Genomic DNA, 9,431 nt, shown 5'->3' with positions numbered 1-9,431 from the left:
GAGGGCGACAAGGGGCCCAAGGCCCGGCTGCGGGGCCGCGGGTGAGGGTCCAGCGCGGGCAAGTTGACAAAGGGGACTGGACCCCAACACGAATGCGTATTTACAGACGCGAGGTCCGTGGAGATCTGGAGATAGCGCACTCCCCTTGCTCCTTCCACTCCTGCCATCTCATCTGATCGCTCCTTTAAGTGGAGGGCAAACGTGTTTTTTTTAAAAAACATTCCTGCACGGCGTGGGCAATCGCCGCGTAATTTACCATCTAGTTACTCCAGCAGCAGACGGGGAAGCAAACTCCGGGGGTTCGCCCCCTTTGGATGGGCAGAGAGGGAGGCCGGGCGGCGAGCTGCAGGAAGGAGGTCAGGGTGGGTTTGCGGGAGCTCGGGGGCGACCTGGAGGGAGCCCGAGCCCCCGGCGCCGCCCCCGCGCCCGCCCGCCCCCGCCGCGCTCTCCCCCCCCTCACCGCCCCCCCGGGGGCGGGCGCCGGGCGCGGTGACCGCCGGCTGGTGCGCTGCCCTCGCCTCCCCCATTGTTCCTACTGTCTTTTTGCCTTTTGTTATTTGCACTCGCATTGTGTTGTTTGTCTCTGAAGCCGCCTCATGACCAGCCAAGGGATTTCACCTCGTCCTTGAGAGCTACACGGGGAGCGCGGGCGAGCGAGCGAGCGAGAGGCAGGGGGAGAGGGACGCGCGCGCGCACACACACACACACACTCACACACACACAGACACACAGACACACACAGAGTGGAAAAGGCGAGCCACCAAAACCCATCTCCAGTCTCCTCCCGGGGGCCCCAGCCCGCCACGGTGCCACTTTGCATCCCGCGCCAGAGGAGACAGTCGGGAGAGCCGGTAAGGTGCGTGAACCGCAGCGTTTTAACTTTGTTGTTCGTCCCGATGTTGTTGTGGGCAGACCTCCAAGGCGCAGAGCTCCCCTCCGCCGCCCGCCGCTCAGCTCCCGTCCCCGGCTCCAGCTGGAGAGTCGCGGAGGAGGGAGGGGGCCGCCACGGGAGTTTCCTCAAGTACAGAGGGAGGGGGACGGGATGGGGGGGGAGAGAGAGACGGCAGGCGGCTGGAGGCTGGAAGTGGCCCTGTCATCCTCGGGGGGCGCCAGTCGTGGTGGTGGGGAACCCTGGGGTGTGCGCTTGGACCCCGTTCAGGACCTGGGATAACTTTGTATTGCTGCCGGGGAGCCTGCGTGCCGCGGCCGGTATTGTTTTCTAAGTGGTGTTGGTGGAGGTGGTGATGAGAGCTGAGGGCAGGAGTGCGGAGAGAAGCCTCGGCTCGTCTGTGCGCCTCGGTGAGCGCCACACGCCAGACCCGAAAAAGTTGGACAGAGCTCCTTCCCCTTCCTAGAATATCCACGCGGCCCCCAGGCAACCCCACGACCTGAATATCCCCCCCGCTTTCCGTCTTTTTTTGTTTCGCTTTCTGCAATCCCTCTCCCTACCACTTCCCCTCCCTCCCGCCCGCCCGGGATTTTGGAAACAAATCTCATCCTTCAGGATTCTTCTAGGGATTTCAGGGACCGGAAGCTTTATTAATTGCAAGTACCTTCCCCCCCCACCTCACTGCGCAGACGAAGTGAAGACCACTCACGTGTTGTCCCTTTAAGCGCGGGTGTGGGGAATGTCGCTTGCACGTTGGGGCTTACACTAATAAGCAAAGAAAAGAGGTTATAGGAGTTTAGATCAAATTGGATTTGGAAATGTTTCCATGGATAGCAGCAGTTTCTTGCCCTTTGATCTGCTGTCATCAGATGCACGCGAAGCATGATTTACATATTTTACTAGTAATTTCCCTTGCACTTTGCAAACGAACATATTCATGAACAGCGTGACCCTGGTGAAATCCGAAAGAGCTGGCCTCTGTGGGTCAGATCTGAGTGTGGGGAATGTGAGTCCATTTCAATGTCTTTCCTCCTCAACTAACGCAGATCAAAATGAGAACTTGTGTGACTCTGCAGGATGATACGGTCAGTGTCAGCCAACCCAGCCGCTCTGGGTGGCAGTCAACTGCACTTCCTTAGAAAAGTTTAGGAATTTGTGCTGTCCCCATTGAGATCCTCACAGTATCCAGATATCCAAAGTGGTTGTCCAGAAAGGCTTGAGCCCTTTTCCCCAGGGGCTGCCTTCAGGCTTGGCTCAGCTCTTTAGTCCAGGGCGAGACCAAGGGAGATCTGTGGGATTTTGGGTAATTAGTGTGGGAATTTGCAAAGGGACTAGACAGAGTGACTTGTTTCTTTGATGCTCATAAATAATGTCCCATAGTATCCTAAAAAGAAACAAACAAACAAAAAAAACACCCCACAACAACACACAAACAAAACAGGCCAATGAAAGGAGGCGCGTGGGAGAGTCATAGGCACTGGACATTTCAATCAGAAAAACCAGAGCAGAATTTTTGATCAGGATTACAGGACTGAGGCTCGATTGCCAAGAGTGATTAGGTTAAGGACCAGATGGTTTTAAAGTATACGGAAATGGAAATGTGTGTTGTTGTTTTTTTTAAGTTTAAAATATAAAAGGAGAACGATTTCTTAGGGTCTTTTCCACAACTGCTGAATTTTGGTCCAGCTTTGAAGGAACTCAGCTGGATTGTGAACCGCTGGTGGCTGTGATAGGGGAGGAATCTGGTTTCAGAAGCAGATACTTGGGACAAAGTTTCTGGGGTGCTTCTTCCTGATTTAAATATAGCTCCCAGGCTGGAGCCTAAACACATTCAGCCACAATGGTTTAAAATCACAAGCACTTACACAGAAAGTTCTGTCAGGCATTGTGCAAAGTTCTCCTGCTAATTATGTCATCAACTGTTTACTCCACAGAACTATACAAGATAAAAATCATAAGTATCACTTAAAACTGATGCAATACAGCTTGAAATCCTTAAACTGGTAGGGATTGCTTTTGTTTGCCTAAAAGGTGGATCTTTCATCAGATGAGTTGTTTAAAAACATTTACTTGTGGGGGTGGGAAGGGATGTGCATAATTATTTAGTTATTTGTGTTAATTATATACTAGCTTACTCGCTTGAAATTCTTTTTTTTTTTTCTTTTCTTTCCAGTGGTCTTCTAACAACCGTATACATGAAAAATGAAGAGAGGTTTTTATTTGCTTGTGGGTTATTTTTTTTTTTAAATCCCTTTTTGTAGCCTTTTTGAATGGGCGGTAATGAACCAATCTGACATAGACTTGAAAGAGTAAACACTTAATATAGGAAAAAAAGAGCTTCAACTCTTAATAAAGAAACCCTGTACCAGTTTTGTTCTTGAGCTTAAACAGTTCTGGTTGAATGGTATGTTGTATACAGGATTCGAAACTTTCCAAGGTATTTGGTAAATAACTGGGCATTTGAGATCCAGTGGTTATTTCAAGTTAACTTAGTGCTATACATGTAAATGCACATCCTGTTTAGACTGACACACGTGGTGTTAAAAGGAAAAAAATGAATATATGCTTATAAAGATGTTATCTGTGGAGTATATGGAGTAAATACTAAGAACAAAATAGTGAACTTTATATTCAGGAGTGATGGCTTCTTTTTTTTTTTTTTACATTGTTGGGGATAAGGCATGAGCTATAGGGAGAGTTTAAAATTTCATTTTCTAGTTAAAAGAATGAATTTGAATGTTTGAACAAATATTTTTCCTATAAAGCAAATGAAAAAAATACAATGTAAAGATGAAAAGAATATACTATCTTCTTTAAAAAGCTCTGTTCTTTTATGAGTGATAGGCAATCATTATCTTGAAGGCATGTTCACATTAAATAAAAAAGTGATATATCGGGCAGGATAAAACTTGTTTTTAGTAATCTAAAATGCACTAGATTTCAAATAATTTAGAGTTCCAATGCTGAACACTGTTTAGATTTCCAGCAGGTAAAATTGTTGGATATGATTGATTGGAATACCTGGATGATTCACCCAATATCTAATCACCTCCAGTGGTAGAGAAAGCTGTAATTAGAGTTTTGAGAGTAACCTGGAAAACTTAACGTATTTGTCTAGGCCTGAAAGTCAATACATTCTCCACACACTCATCACAATTTTTAGCCTGTGAAATGTAGATTTATCTTAAGGGTGAAGAAAGTTCTTGGCTGTTTCAAATAAACTATATCCTGAACTTAGATTTGTAGTTAATAAAATAAAAGTCCAATTTTGTTGCAAACATTGTTTAAAGCACCCATTTGTAAATTGTCTACATTTGGTTTTCATATGTTAATGATTTGGGCTCTGAAACTTCTTTCAGAAAGGCATTTTGGTTTATCTTAAAAAACATTACACAAAACTGTCTAAACAACTCTGTAAATAAATGATTCCAAATGCCTCAATTTGATGAATGAATTAAAGAATCAGAGTTCTTAATCCAATTATGATCAGTCTTGTTATTCCAATTCCCATTTGGGGGAGTGTGGGGAGTGGGAATGTAAATGATTCTCAAATGTGAGTGGGGTCTTTGCTGTTTTTTTTTTCTTTTTTCTTTTCTGTGTGTGATGAAACATAATTACTCATACCTAACATTTAGGAGGAGGAATTTAGAGGCAGGGAAGTTTAATTGATCTTCAATTAAACCTAGAGTTTATTTGCATAAAAAGGTGTTCTTAATAGAGGAGTAAAATGAAAATTTTAAGAATATGAAGCAAGGATCTAATCTTTTGCTTAAAAATAATGAATTTTTGTATTTAAAGGGGAAGAAATGGGGGGCACTTAAGCTTAGGAGTAGGGCAGACACCAAGGCACTTTTAGTCAATTTCAGGTGGCCTATATTGGGACATTTGAGTGGTACTATTTAATGAACTTTACTATATTTAATATCCTTGTCTTTAAAATTAAGGGGAATATGCTTTTAGGGTTGTTTACTCCAAACCTCTACCCATTTAGCTGCCTACATGGGTGCTTTTGAATGCGCCCCAGTCAGGGGCCTGAACTTAGGATGGCCCCTGATAACAGCCCAGTTTGCTTTGATGGACCCTTCTGAATGTCTGCCCCATTTGCCCAGTTTAACCTCTGACTCAGAAATTAATTAATTCCTAGGTATTAATAGCTTATTATGGTTTAATTCTCCAGGAGTTATTATTATTATTACTGTTATTATTGCAGTTTATTATGACCATTTAATTACTTAGGGAAAGACTTGTGGGGATTACAAGTATCAAGGGAAGCTGCCAAGAAGAAACATTTATAAACATAGGGATTTTTCTCAGTACCACTCAGATCAGACCTTATAGGCAAGTGATTACTCCACTTACAGGTAAGGGTGACATTCAGTAGGGGCAGCATATTGATAAAGTTAGAGGGAAAATGAATGCATTTAAAGAGTACATCGAATAACCACCCTTTAAAAATTGAGGCTTAAAAAGTAAAATATTCAGAAAAAAATGTATTTCCAGGAGTGGTCATGGTAGTGGTATTGATTTGTACAGGTATAGGACCAGGCATTCTTCATGAGTTAATGTTTTAAAACTGATTATATCTTTGCTGCCGTTAGTTACTCATCATCGACTTAAGCTTCATGATTATGTGGTATCACATGTCCAAAGGGGACAGATAGTGCCGTGGTCAGCAGGCTGGGTGGGCTCTGGTTGGACCTCCAGTTGATATTCCCTGGAAGCTTAGGCCTTGCATTGCCACTACAGCACCAAGGAAGCCATGGAGGACGTGGAAGAGGTGATCCCACTGGCTTTTGGAGTGTCTCAGTTTAGGCCTGTTTATAATTCTTTGATGACTTGGAGTTTTGAACATTCAGTACCCTGCCCCTTTTCTTAATCTCTAAAGCTGGGGGTTATAACACTTTTTCTTACAGGGCTATGCATGAAGTACACTAGATACATGTCAAATTCCTGGAATAGGGTCTCCTGTGAACAAGGTGCTCAGTAAATGTCAGCTGCACTCTTCTCTCCTCCAGTCAAGTCTTTTCAATCGTTAATAATGTTTGAAGCCTCATTTTGTACTTGCTTTGAACTTATTTGAGTCTAAGGAGGAAAATATATCACTTTCTTGAGGCTGAGATCAACACTTTAAAATAGTGATTCCGTTAACATCTATACATGATCTCTGACAATGTGGTTATATTAAGATGCTGTATTTGGTGCAAGTGTGAATTCTACCTTTTATTCATATAAATCTTCCTTTAGTAATTAAGATTTTAATTACTACATAATAGGTAAAGGCAAACAAAAAACTTGAGGAACTAATTGTAGATCTCTCTTCTTCTTGTCCTTTTTGATTTCCCATTACAGATATAATCTAGTGAAAAAAATTTTTGGTCATTTTATCCGTTGATAATTACCCACCTCTTAGTTATATTAAGTTATAGTACATGTGGCTAGAGAGAAATTCCACTTGGAAAAAGAAATAAATCTGACTTTGCAATATTTTGTCCTATGGAGTCAACAGTTCCTTCAATCTCACAGGTGTGTTTATTTGTTTAAATTAGGTGCAAGGAGAAAGGCACAATACTATACTATTGCCAGTTGGAGAAGATGAGGTAGAGTAAGAACATGGAGAAATTAGGGGTTATTTTCTCTTCCCAATGACAGAGAGAATTTCTCTGTACAACTGACCAAAGATAAAGGAAAGGCTTTTAAAACGCAAATAAATAATGTGGTTTCATTAATATTGTAATTAATTAGCAGATGCCAAAATGGAATAGACAAGTGAGAAGTTTATTGGGGGAGGGAGCAGGAGAAGGCTCGGACAGTCTTTCACCAGTGATCCAGGTTTGACATTTATGCAAGGAGAGATGGAAGGGAGGACAGAGGGTTGAGTAGGAAGAAACTGACTGTAGCACAGACCAAGCAAAGTTGGGCAGATGAGAGACAGGCATTGGAGGAGTCCTCTGTTCCCAAGAAATGGACTGCTTTTTTTCTTTTCTTTTTGTAATCGCAATGCTCATGAGCCTTGAATTCATTATGAACCTAGAGGCAGGGAAATTAGGCAAAAATACAGTGTATCCTTAATCTCCAGTCGGAAAAAAAGAAGTCAGGGTAGGTGGGTGTTTTATTGTTTTTGCACATAGACACAGATACATCTTTGTGGGGAAATGTGTGTTTCCCTTTGCTGTGCTCAGCCATTGGCTAGGAGTGGCCCCCCTGGGAGCATGGTCTTGGCGCACAAATGATGCTAGAGACATCGGGGCAGCCGGTGGGGCCCTGAGTCCATTATATTCTTGCAGCAGGAGATCTGAGTGGTGTAGTTGTGGTTTGGCAGTATTGCCCAGGGATCAGTAGCAATCACTCTGGTCAGGTGGACCTACCACTGAAAAACAACACCACGCTGGCTTTTTTGAGCTCTCTGATGCTTTCTTTGCCTTCATTGTTAAATGGGCATAATGATAGTATCACCTCACAGAGTCCTAGTCAAGATTAAATGAGGCTATATGAGAGTATATGTAAATCTATAGTACCATGCGTGGTATATAGAAGAAATGCTCAATATGTATTGACTCTCTTTAATGTCCTCATAAAATGCAACGGAGAGGTATAGCTGAATTGTATCAGGGGATCATAAATATATTTAAACAATTGGCATTGCATGTAATTAGAAGGCATTGTTTATGTATGCAAGCAAGCAAACATCCCCAATGTTTGCCTTTTAAAAAATAGCCCAGTTAATTTCTCATGCTTCAATCCTTAATTTCAGCCGGTTATAAATCCTAGGACAGATAGACCAACTGACCTTGACTGTCTTCAGGAAGTCGCCTTAAAGCACGAGGTAGACAGAACCTCTCTTCATTTCCTTACCCCTCCAGGCTCCCTATTCAGCTGAGAAGGAACTTGCACTTTATCTCGAGCCTCAAACACCTGGCGAGTCTTTGCTCCCTTATGTTCCTGTTCCTAAACCAACTTGCCGCACCACAAAGCACTGAACTCAAGTGGCCCTCAGCGCGCGCGCCTGCTGTGATGAGTCACAGAGCCACTAGCACTTTGTTGCTTTAGATTTGATCACTGCCATGACTAGTCCTTCGCTTGTCAGCTAAGAGACCCTTCAGGGAGTTGTCCCTTAATAGAAAGTCTCTTTTCTTCCCTCCTGTTGTAACTTTAAATTAAAAGAAACTGTAGAGGAGCTGGTGGCACTGCAGCAAGTTCATTCTCCTACCCACTGGGAAAACAACATCTGAGAAAAGACATTATTGGACTGAGAATTGAGTTGTTGCTATTTTGGGGGGCGGGGCAGCATGGGGGGGAGGGGGCAGTTGCAGTAGAGGATGAAGACCATGCCATTTAGACTCAGTCGGACCGATTCTCAGTGACTTAATGGAGAGCAATTCTTCTGTAGAGGAGGGAGCTTTTTTGTTTTTTTGATATAAGACATTGCCTTAGCATGTCAGTTTCAAGTGGGATTCATGAGACCACTGGTATTTTGCCTCTGTTTTTTAGGTGGTTCTGTGTGTTGCACTGTGTGGGAAACTGGCCCAGGGACAACTTCAAAATCCGAAGAGGATGGGAGACAGGAAAAGAGAGCTAATTTTTGACACATTCCTCAGACAAGTGACCCCTCTGGGGAATCTGTGCCCAGGATAAGGACGGCTTACTGTGAGGTTTCTGGCATAGTTTTCCCTGAATAGTGAGCGCTGGTTACTTCAGTGTCTCTGGTGAAAAAGGCTGACAAACCTCACAGTTGTGAGAAAAAAATAGTCCTTTTGATGGCACGTTGTTTAGATGCCATCTCACGAAACTTCTGACTTAATTCTCTGCTGAGCCAGGCTTTATACTCTGGACAGTGGTGGCTGTTCCATTCCTGTTCTGGGTGAAGGCCTGCCCTCAAACCTGACGTGTGCCAAGATCTCCTGGTGTAACCCGTGGCTAATGGAAGCTGGAGTTTGACGTGTGGTAGCAGCCTGTGCGTTCCTGCAATGCTTGGTGTTACGATGCAGTATTGGCAGCCTGTCATCTGTGTCTGGCTCAGCCAGTCTCATTTACTCTCGCACTGGGCGCTGCTTTCGAACAAGTACATACTACTTCTTATACTTCTCTCTGGGCTTTTCTTGCATCACTCCAGTCTCATCTCCATCATACCTTCCCTACTAGTCAATAGTAGTGTCTTTTCTATTTTAAATCAGGAAACAAAGTGATCATTTTAATGTATACTGAAAAAACACAACACAAATAAAGCTATCAAGATGTAAAGAAACTTAATGGGCCCAGTATTTATTTCTAGGGTCTTTCTCAGTCTGCCCCCCCTTCCCCCACCCCCCGCCAATGCTCTTCTCTCCCTTCTTTCCTTTCCTCATCACTATTTATTGTGCTGTATTAAACCTTTCTCTTACCATGAGGTCTTGACCATGCTGCATTGTGTTCATCTCCCTGGATGAAGTGAGAAAGGAAAGGGGTGTGAAAGGCATTGCTTCGTGGTTTGAAAAGGGGTAACCATCGGGTGACAAAACATGTGGAAGGTAAGCCGGCTGAGGGCACCGGGTTGTATCCCAGCACA

At 43.7% G+C, this 9,431-nt stretch overlaps 1 protein-coding gene across 4 annotated transcripts in view; it reads left to right on the top strand.

The window, feature by feature from the left end:
- The first annotated feature begins 449 nt into the window (after positions 1 to 449).
- The window catches only part of SOX5 (SRY-box transcription factor 5), a 950,952-nt gene continuing 941,970 nt past the window's right edge, over positions 450 to 9,431 (top strand). For 3 of the 4 annotated variants that reach the window (XM_079773592.1, XM_079773591.1, XM_079773593.1), the window contains exon 1: positions 450 to 856. The gene's annotated coding sequence lies outside the window, so the exon portion shown is untranslated. The remainder of the gene's footprint in view (positions 857 to 9,431) is intronic. The other variant, XM_079773594.1, reaches the window with a different exon arrangement.

The sequence above is a fragment of the Cnephaeus nilssonii genome (assembly GCF_951640355.1).
Source record: "Cnephaeus nilssonii genome assembly, chromosome: 6".
Taxonomy (NCBI): Eukaryota; Metazoa; Chordata; class Mammalia; order Chiroptera; family Vespertilionidae; genus Cnephaeus; species Cnephaeus nilssonii.
Note: the sequence above shows the minus strand (reverse complement) of the source record. Positions and strands in the feature narration are given on the sequence as shown.